This window comes from Microtus ochrogaster, chromosome 18 (genome assembly GCF_000317375.1).
Source record: "Microtus ochrogaster isolate Prairie Vole_2 chromosome 18, MicOch1.0, whole genome shotgun sequence".
Taxonomy (NCBI): domain Eukaryota; kingdom Metazoa; phylum Chordata; class Mammalia; order Rodentia; family Cricetidae; genus Microtus; species Microtus ochrogaster.
The window spans coordinates 32,749,231-32,760,229 of record NC_022020.1 but is presented as its reverse complement, the minus strand read 5'-3'; the positions used below and the strand labels follow the sequence as shown (position 1 = coordinate 32,760,229).

The following is a 10,999-nucleotide window of genomic DNA, read 5'->3' as shown; positions in this document are numbered from 1 at the left end:
GAGAGAGAGAGAGAGAGAGAGAGAGAGAGAGAGAGAGAGAGAGAGAGAGAGAGATCCTGCTCCCCAAAGCCTTCTGAGTTTCCACTGCATACTCAGCCCCAGCCATCATCCTCTTTGGATCTCTCCTCTTGCCCATCTCCTCTCAAGCAAACTGTCTGAGAGAGGCTACTCTGGTAAGCTTGAGGGGGTATCTGATTTCAGGATGAGGGACCATCAATCAGTAACTCTGACACACAACCAGTTGCACTTTGTTGTGGGAAAACTCTTTCATCTCCCAAGTCTTTCATCTGGGTGAGATGAAGACCCCTCTGGTCAGTTGGAGACCCCTGGAAGTGAGGTCTTCTTAAACAGGGCAGACAGCTTTGGGTTGTGTCCTTGTAAACATGAAGTTGTCTATAACTTTCCTAACCAGAGTCCTCTGCCCTTTATGTAATCCTTCAAGTTCACATCTGTAATTGTGGCTTGTAACTGGCCCAGTATATCAGCAGCCCTATGCTCCTGTTATACCAGCTTGTACCAGAAGGTACCCCAGTCCAGTCCGCCCTTAGACACCATTACACTTTCAGTGGAGTGTGCTCACTCAGAAATCACATCATTTTTCCATCTGGGGCATATAGACTATCATACCTTACCCCATCACTCATCCCTTGATATTATTTAAGGACTTAACTTCCTCTGTTTATGGATGAGTGGTGTTTATGGATGAGTGGTGTCGTAACGGTGTGATTTCCTGAGCCTTCCACCAAGAGTCAACCTACAAGACAGGTGTGGTGGCACCCTCTGCCTACAAACCCAGCAATGGGGAAGTTGAAGCAGGAAGATTTTGAATTCGAGGTCAGGTAGATATGTATGTATTCTTTTCTTTCTCTGATAAATATTTTCTAGTATATAACAGTAAAACAGGCACAATGTTTAAGTAACTCCCAAAGCATATGTTTCAATAGATTCTCCCCCACATGTATTCTCTAATTTTCATATCTTGTAAAGCAAATATTAAGCACCTCAGCTTCCGGGTGATGCAGGAACATTTTTGGGATTTCCATGCACTTTTAATTTTTGCTCTCAGTTTTCCTTTCAAGGTAGGTTCACACGATGAAGCCTTTAAAATTGTTACTTAAGGCTATCCTGGTGAGAATTATGTTGTGATTGTCATTTAACTGAAAGAGCAGTCTTATCAAGGAAACTACCTCTCTGCCTTAATGTGAAAGCAAAATAAGCAAAGATATTTGGTTTTTAAAAAGTGTTTTTCAGCAGGCAGTGGTGGCACACACCTTTGATCCCAGCACTCGGGAGGCAGAGGCAGAGGCTAGGTGGATCTCTGTGAATTCAAGGCCAGTATGGGCTGCAGAGAGAAACACTGTTTCAAAACATCACCAAAAAGTGGCTTCTAGATTTACATATTTTATTTGATGTCTACCAATATTTTGCCTGCATGTATCTGTATATGTGTATCACAAGTATCAGTCCCATGGCAGCCAGGAGAGGACATCACATGCTCTGGAACTGTAATTATGGATGTGGGTGCTGCAAACAGAACCTGGGTCCTCAGCAAGAGCAGCAGTGCCCTTCATCACTGAGCCATCTCTTCAGTCCCAGAAATGGGATTTTAATAAGGAGGAATATGGGTGATTTAGCAGTGCTTTAAATTTTTTTAATATATATATGTTTAATATGTAAACATATATATGTTTAGTAATTTTTAAGTTAGATTATTAACAATCATTCAAGTAACCCAGCAAAAAATCAGTATTTACTTCTAAATAACAAACTGGTCCTAGCCCCTGCTAAGTGCCCCTGAAGTTACTGTACCCTCCCTCCAAGGATCTTCTCAGGGACTTTCTCCTGTCATCCAATCAATCTGAACTGGAGAGACACATGGAACAGTGGAAAGGCAGCTGGAAAACCTCTTAAGGCAGGCCTGCTTTCGCTGAGAAGTTAAATGCTTTCCTAGGGGCTGCAAAGCCAGAAGGAATGCTTCTGCTGATCAAGGTCAAAGAGCCCCAGCCACTGCTGTGCACTCCCTGCTGTGAAGTCATAGTGACGACAGCCTGGGCCCAAAGTCCCTTTGTCACGAGAAATGTGTAAAAGAAAAAAAAAAGTCTCAAATAATTTTCACTTATCAAAATAGCTCTTTTGCAACAATGTTTAGTAGCAGAAGTCATGTGTGCACATGTGTATGCACAGGAACATGTGGTGTGTGTGTGTGCTTGGAGGAGCCCTACATACACAAAGTGTCTATATCAAAACTATTAAACTAAGAGTCTCAGTTGTAACAGTGTGTCTGTCTAAAGAGGAAATTGAATTGGGTGCCCACTCAGTGTGCCTGCAAGCTGGAAGACTCAATAAAGCGGAGTCAATTCCGTAAACCTTCCTGCGCTTTCTCTGCCAAGCGGCTGCTTGCCCTCCGTAGCCATCGAGTAGCCACGGTCAGCCAGTTGTCATTTGCGACACTCCTTGGGGTACACGTTATCACCTCACACTCTTGTCTTTACTGAGATCGTTAGCATTAGGCAGATCGTTATGTTAAATTAACAAGTTATACACGCACCCAGCTTTATTGTTGCCTTCCAAATAGAGGACACATAAAGGCAAAGTTGGCAATGAAGACATCGCCTAAGACCTGCAACTGTGTATGCATCTGTAGTGAAGCCACAATCATGGACTTAAAGAATTAGTGGAAAAGTGACATTGTACCCCACACAGTCTCAGCTGTGTGATGTGGTGGGTTATCTGCAAATATACTGTCTTGTTCATTTGATCACTGTTCCAAAACGCTATAAACAAGGTGGTTCAAAACAGCAGAAATTGGGCTGGAGCAGTGGTTCAGAGCTGAAGAGCACATATTGCATCTCCAGGGAACACAAATTCAGTTCATAGCAACCACGTTGAATCTCCAGCTGTAGGGGATCCTGTGCTCTCCTCTGGTTCCCATGGACACCTCCCCACATGATACATAAATAAAAATCATAAGAAACAGCAGTGCTGGTTACAGGTATACATAGCCATGTCTGGCTTTTAACACGGGTGCTAGGGATTGGAACTCAGGTCTACATGCTTGTAAAATAGGCACTCTTACAGAAGGACCCATATTCCCAACATTTGAAATTATTTCTCTTGTTTTTTCTCCATCCTCTTTCAACCTTCCTTTTTCCCCGTTAACTTGATATATGATGTGTATATAACACATAAACATATTTGTTTATTTGCAAATATAGAAGTATTTCACTGTTTCAAAGTGTCTCCTCTAAATTGCTCAATGAAAATCATATGAATAATAAGAGGATTTGACAAGGAGTGTGGACTGTTGTTTGGTTTTCACTGCAGATCTCAAAGCTATGACTGTAAAGCACACAGAATAGTGTGTGGGACACAGCAGTGCGAGTTCCTACTACGATGATATCTCAGTCATGTCCCCACTGGCCTGATTCTCCCATGTCCCCTGAGCTCTCTGCAGAGTCTACTCAGGTACCGCCTGTGAGTTCCCAGGCTTCCAAATGCAATGGGCCTCACCTTAGGGGGCTGAGAAGGGATAAAGGGTAAAACACCCCATCAAGCACGCTTAAAACTATGCCACTGGGCAAGAATTCTTGTTTTTGTTCATGCACTCCTCTTAAGAGGAGCAAGCTGTGATTGCACCTGCCCGCCTATGAATAGGAAAGGGGAATAAACAATCATGGGGAAGGAAGGATTCATGAAAATAAGAGAAGCAGAAAGGATGTGTGGTTAAGAGGACTCCCGAAGGGTGAATGAAGTCGGAAAAGCCCTCTGTTAATGTATTTTGGCAATGAAAGGAGCATCAAGTGTCCTCAGCTGCAGCAATTACACTACGGCATTTTCTGGGGCCCTCAGTGCATGCACACTCTGGAAGAGGCAGCTTGAGAGGAGCGTGTTTTAAACTGCACACGGGGAGGGATCCTGACTGGGCTCTCGATGGGGACTGGAAATGCTGAGCTACCCCACCAGCGTTTCCTAGCACAGCATATGCTGTGCAAACATCTGTGAAACTGCTTCAGAGCCTTCGGGTCCCAGAAGGGTCATGATGAACAAATGGTCCTTGCCAACATGTTTTATCTCCTGGGGTCCTCTTACATTTCCACTTGTGATGCTGCCAGGTTTGTGTGCACCATATCAGTTGTTGATGGCTGTTTGCAAAAAGAACCATTGGGGTCTACCAGGTCCAAGCCTGAGGCAAAATCCGTAACAGCTGTTGGACTCATCTTTGTCATTTCCCAGGAATCCTCTGCACCCCGAGTCTTTCTGTGGCCTCTTGGGTTGTTAAAGGCAGCTCTTAGGTTCCTATCTATAAGTCAGTTCTCGGTAAGTAGCTTTCAGCAGGGTAGCTTTAGTGTTATTCCGCCTCAACTTCACATTTAATTTTAACTGTGGATTTTGCTGACTCTGGGAAATAATCAACAGGAAGTTTGTTCTTAATAACCTAGGGGAGGATGTCCATGTGGATGGACCCTCCACTGTCCATTAAATGTCTCCAGTGTGAGGCAGGGGCTCATTAAATGTCTCCAGTGTGAGGCAGGGGCTCATTATATAGCCCAGGTTCACCTTAAACTTTTCATCTTCCTCCTGTTGCCTCCCCAGTCCTAAGAGCAAGGTATGCCACTGTGCCTGGCCTTATGAAAAAAATGGCTTTAAAAACCCATAATAATATTGACAGTATATTTTGAAAACTGTGCACGATTCAGACATACAAGGGAAAATAAACTTTTTAGAATACAAAATGTCAAACTTTAAATGGAAACATATATTCTTTTACCTGTATAAGACACTAACTAGTCCTCCCCACCCAAGGAAAATTGCTCTTGTTTTTTTTCTTCATTCCATATATAGGACTATAAATTTGACAAAAAAAGGGAGGGATTTTTGATCTGGTATTATACTGTTTTAAAGTCATCTTTTTGCTGTGGTTTGAAGACACTGCAAGGATGAAATTTAGACACCAGTATCCACAGAGATAAAAATTGTCCATTTCATTTCCCTTACCTTGGAAACCCATATGTACACTATTCTGGGCTTAGCAACCATAGCACATAAGCAGCCTTACCACAGAGGCTGCTCCATCACTGCTTCCAGTTTAAATACAGCTCTCTAGTTCCACACTGTCCTGTCAAAAAGAGAAGGAAGGATGGATTTCTGATCAGCTGACTTTCTGTGGGTCCTGCTGTCTTTGGAGAAGATCCAACGCAAGTCACCCTGGGGAGGTACTTGGCCTCTGCTGAGCGTATACTCTTCGTCTGTATGTTAACGGAGTGAGAGAGCCCTTTTCAGCTCCCCAATACATGCTTGAACCCTTTGTATTACTATGTTTTTCTCATCTTATTATAGTTCTTTTTTCCATGTCCCATTCCTGTTTTTCAAAAACACAGAAATACCATTGTAAGGACATCCTTCAGATTTATTTAGTAATTTCTTCTCAGGCATGGAGCTACTTTCATTGCTAATATTTTGTCAATAGTAGAACCATTGATTAAACATATTTTATTATCTATCAAATGGTCTTTATTCATATTCTGGTTTAGAAATCAAAATTACTTCTCTAGATATTTCCTACAAATTTGACTCCTCTTTAAAATTTGAACTTATGTACCTAAAATTTAATTTTGAGACTTTTGTTATATGAGGAGTTTGAATCTCCAGAGTCCATATCAAAACCCAGATACAGGAACTTGTGCCTGCAATCCTAGCACTGAGAAGTAAAGACAGGAGGATCTTAGGGCTCATTGGCCAGTCGGTTCAAATGCATCCAACTGATGAACTCCAGGTTTTAGGAAAGATCCTGCCTCAAAAATAAGGCAGAAAGTGAGGAGGAAGATATCCAACCAGCCTCCACATTTGCAAACATGGGAGCACATACATGCACACATATTCATGAAATTCCCCAGATACACACAAAATAAGACTTGAATGACAGTAAACCAACCTATATATCTATCTCGTCCCCATGCTAAGAAATTTGCAGCTCTTCGCTTTGCTCTAAGGAGCTGAACTTTTTTTGTTGTCATTGAGACAGCATGAAAATGGGTTTTGTTATACTATTATCACACATTTCATAAATATTCCAGTCATTCAACATCCTACTCTCACTCCCAACTAATACACATCCATGCTGTGTGTGTGCGTGTGCATGTGCGTGTGCCTGCATGTGTGTCTGTGTGTGTGTGTGTGTGTGCGTGCCTGTGTGTGTATTCCAATGAGTCCAGTGAATTTCATTAGGGTTGTGTATTGGAGCATAAACACCTTACCCATGACTGAACACTAAAGGAAATATCCTTCCCTATCAACCACTAGCTGCATATAAATCCTCAGAGAGGGGAAGGATGCATGGCACCCTCCCTTCAACAACTGTTCCCCAGCTTTCAAAATGGGCTGTTCTTCATTTACTTGACTCCTTGATGTTGAAGAATGTTAAATTGGCTTTCAGTTAAGATCTGCCCTGACCTAGGAGTAGTTATGCAATTGATTAGTTTATGGGTCATGTGAGCAATTTCATTCTCAGTCAGAGGCAAGCTGGTCTTCCTTGCACTTCTGTAGTGAGCAGCTGAAAGTTCATTATAAATCAGACCACAGGACAAACAGTGTTCGCTTATACCTGTTACATCTGCACTCTCTTCATGTCTGTATATAGTACAGCATAGATTTATTAAACATTGGATATAGGTTACAAATTTTCACTGAGAGTAACAAATTAAATACAAGGTTGATAAAAGCAGAATCAAATATGCCCTCCTTTGTGAAATTGCTCTGGAGAGATCTTGAAGGATCTCTTGATCTTTGGTACTTTCTTTCCCATTGCCATCGAAATCTGAGTGCTTTATAGTACCTGTCTTTTAGGAGGATTATTTTTAGTGCTAGAAAAGAAATCGTGGAGGAGACTATATGGGTGTACAAAACAGGCTGTCTATTCCTACCATCAACACAAGAGCTAAGGCTTAGCTCTAAGAGCAATGACTGAGGTCTGTAAGCATCCCAACCAGGATCAGAGCATCAACTCTGAAGAGTGGAAGCCTGCAGGGGTCTTCAGGGCACAGCTGTCTTTCTGTGTCAGGAGGGCCTGTCCGTCTGGGGAAGCATTAACATTGCCGCTTTTCTTTGCAATGTTGCCTGAGTTCCTGCTGTCTGGTTTTGCTTAAGTTTAATATTTAAACAAAATGTTTACCCTGGAAAGGTTTTTCTGATGTGAAGCCAGTTGTGTCTGCAACCATGATCTTTGTAGAATTTATGTATCCTTCCCAGACTCATAGCTCTTCCCCATATGTTCTCCCTTCAGAGGTTGTGCCCCAGAAGGAGAAGGAAGGACAAACAACTGACCCCACTGACAGTGTGGCTCCCGCCCACCCCGTGGGCACTCATCTCCTAAAAGGGGACTCAGAGGCTTTTCATAATTAAGAACATTTGGAATCTAGACACATGGCAGAAAAATTCTACTGTGAGATATGTGTGCTGTGTTTCGTTTACAGTGACAGTGAACCTGCGCCTCATACTATTGTTCCCACGATAGCTTTCATTCACCTTCCTGTTCTTATTCCTCCTTTTCCAGCCTTTTTCTGTATTACTGGTGGCAGAGGTTTCTGTCCTGCTCGGTCCCACAATAATCACTCAGAAACTATATTATTTGCAATACTGTTTGACCAATAGCCTAAGCATATTGCTAGCTAGCTCTTATATCTTAAATTAAACCATTCCTATTATTTTATATTTTACCACGAGGCTTGTGCCCTACTGACAAGGTTCTGACTAGCAGTTTGCATCTTTCTCCTCTAGCAGCTAATGGTGTCTCATGACTCCACCTACTTTCTCTCTATATCTTTTCCAGCCTGGCTATATTCTGTTAAGCCATTGGCCAAAAGCAGCTTTTTTATTCATTGAAGGCACCACATATACAGAAAGACTTCCTACACCATTTCACCTCTAATAACGACCATATTCAAGGTTGGTGAACTCCTTTAGGTCGGCAAAAACACAGCTGTTTTTTTTTTGCCTTGTTGCTGTTGTTTGGAGGAGTCTTGGAGTCTTGCTTGTATTATACAGGTTTGTCAAAAACTCCTAGGTCCAAGTTATGCTCCAGTTTCATCTTCCCAAGTAGATGAGAGTATTAGTCCATAGCTCTCTTCCAGTGACTGCCTAGGGATGGGGCATCTGGCCCCCTAGCTCAAAATGTTCTTCTTCAGCATCAGGCATGAGTAGATAGGGCTCCTTCTAGAAGGCAGAAGTTACTAAACAAAAGTTCCAGGGCCAGATGCAAGATACACCCCTTTGAGTTGTTGCTTAGGGCATCCTCAGAGGGTACCAGAACAACCAGGCTTTTGCCATCATGCTTGGGTAGCCCCTGAACTAGATGGGGAGACTGTACTGCTGAAAACCATATCTGTTGGTTGAAAGAGAAACCAAGAACAGAGCTAGAAGGATCCTCCCTATTGGCAAGTTTTCATAGTACTGGAAGATTTTATTCATCTGAACACAGCCAGTAAGCACTGTTCCTCCACGGTTTCTGCTCCAAGCTCTTTTTTTTTTAAAATATTTATTTATTTATTTATTTTGCATACAATATTCTGTCTGTGTGTACGTCTGCAGGCCAGAAGAGGGTACCAGACCTCATTACAGATGGTTGTGAGCCACCATGTGGTTGCCAGGAATTGAACTCAGGACCTCTGGAAAAGCAGACACTGCTCTTAACCACTGAGCCATCTCTCCAGCCCAGCTCCAAGCTCTTGCCTTGAGTTCCTGCCTCAGCTTCTCTTGAGGATGGACTGTGATTTGTGAGTGGAAATGAACTCTTCCCAGCCCAAGCTGTTCTTGGTGATGGTGTTTATCCCAGCAGTAGAGAGCAAAGTAGGGCGTTTGTGGATAGTGGAAGGGCTGATACCCCTTTCTGAGGGACTATTATCCATTAACGATTGCTGGGAGAAGGCTTAGCACTTTGTGCAATGGTGAATCCACTTGTTAATTGTTCATGCTCCAGAAAACACCCCCGAATCCTGCTCATTCAAGCAACCCTAATAAACTCAGTGGAAGCTGTCTCCAATTGGTAGCCACTTACAAGTAAAGAGTTAGTTTTCTCCAAGGGAGTCTCTCTAGGGAAAAAACGCACTCTTAAGGATAAGTTCTATGCCTAACAGCAGATGGCCAACAGGAAAGGAACTCACTGGCATTTTTGGAGGGTCTTTGTCTCAGAATGTTGTCATTTTTTTTCTTTAACCTTGCAGGTCCTTTGAGTATACATAATGGCTCCTGATTTTGGGTTTTAATCAAATTCTTAAATGTGTGAACGTGTCTCTGCATCTATATGTTTTTCTTGTATATTTTCTTTGTCCATTTTTCTTGTTTTGTTGTTTTTTTTTTTATTTATCTTCTTTATTATTTCTTAGATGCCTTTTTGTTTTTTATTTTTTTTGTTTTTTGTTTGTTTTTAAGAAAGTATTTGATCTCTTGATTCTGAAAGCATAGTGTTGTTAAATAAAATCCAAGTGGTATTGGGTTGGTCTTTGGTCTCTTGTGCTTTAGGGGAGCCAGACTGGCCTAGAGGAACGTGTGTGTGATCTCCCAGATCTAGAAGGTACTGTTCAAAGGCATATTTCCCAAGTGTGGTGGGACACAAGCTCCAGCTCTTTCAGAGAAATGAAAGTTAAATTGTTTTGAGAAGGCAACTAGCAAGAGGGACAGACATCAGAATGGTAGAAGAACATAGAGAAGGGGAAGGGCAAAAATCTTCTTCTTCCCTTTCTGTGACAATCTACGAGCAGAGACTAGTGACCCCAGCAAGGGACCAAAGTAGACATCTATACGGCATGTGCTCACGGGGTGGAATACTCTTTGTGAGAATGGAGACAATTGTGAGACTGTTCCAATTTCTGTGTGGCTGCTTTCCCAGTCTCTAAGTCTTCCTTGTGATTGGCCTTCTCTAGGTTTGCATAATCCATGACGACCTTGTTAGTAATGAATGAGAAACCAAAGACTTGAAGCCCACAAGGGCGTGCAACGATAACTTCTGAGACTGTACTTATGCCAACAGCATTTGCTCCCAACATCCCTAGCAGGCAACTCTCTGACGCAGTCTCAAAGTTGGGGCCTGCCAGCATCACATAGGTACCTTCCTTTAATTCCTGTTGCTCCCCATTTGTTTCCCGGCACTTAAAGCTTTCTGCCTCATTTTCCAGTCAAAAGTGTCAGACATGGCAGGGAAACAAACCCTATACCTTTCATCGTTGGGGCTTTCAGAGAGTGTTTTTACCAATGAAGCAGGTAGGTTGTTGTGATCACAGATCATCATGATATCTCCAACTGCAAAACTGGGGTTGAGCCCTGCAATTGCATTGGTGACTACCAAAGTGTCCACACCAAGAAAATGGAAAACCCTCACTGGGAATATCACCTTCGACAGTGGGTAACCTTCATATGTATGGAATTTGCTCTGTATTATCACACAGGCTCTGCCATTCAGGAATCCAAACACTGGGCAGCGAGCATGACCTTACACTGTGCTTTTGGAAAAGTTGGGTATCCTCACGGTACTCAAAGACCTGGACCTGAGTTAATTTAGCAGTCAGACCTTCTAACCCAGAACTACAGATCTCTGCCCCTTGAGGTCGCTGCATAGTGTGAGATCCAAGCCACTCAGTGGTGCTCTGATAATCTTCATATGTAAGTTTGTTGTTCTCCATGGTGTCACCAACAACTACGCCAAAATCCTGCCCTTTCCGCTCTGCAGGTGACTTGTCTGGTCTGCTCAACACTGTTCAGAAGCCTGTTTTCTAAATAAAGACAGAAAAGGCCTGAATCCAGATGAGAGGAGAGGTGGGGAGAAACTGGGAGAAGTAAGGGGATGGGAAACTGTAATCAGAATATATTGTATGAAAAAGAGATCTATTTTCAATAAAAGAAAAAAGGGAAATTAAAATAGTAGGGACTTGTTGGGAAGAAGAACTTTGGTGGGAGAAGGAGAAAGAGGAGGGGGTAATTGGAGTGAAAAATGACCAAAAGTTTATAAAAG

At 42.5% G+C, this 10,999-nt stretch overlaps 1 pseudogene; it reads right to left on the bottom strand.

Annotated features, from left to right (window-relative positions):
- The window catches only part of LOC102001000, an 18,739-nt pseudogene extending 8,033 nt beyond the window's left edge, over window positions 1-10,706 (bottom strand).
- Window positions 10,707-10,999: the final 293 nt, after the last annotated feature.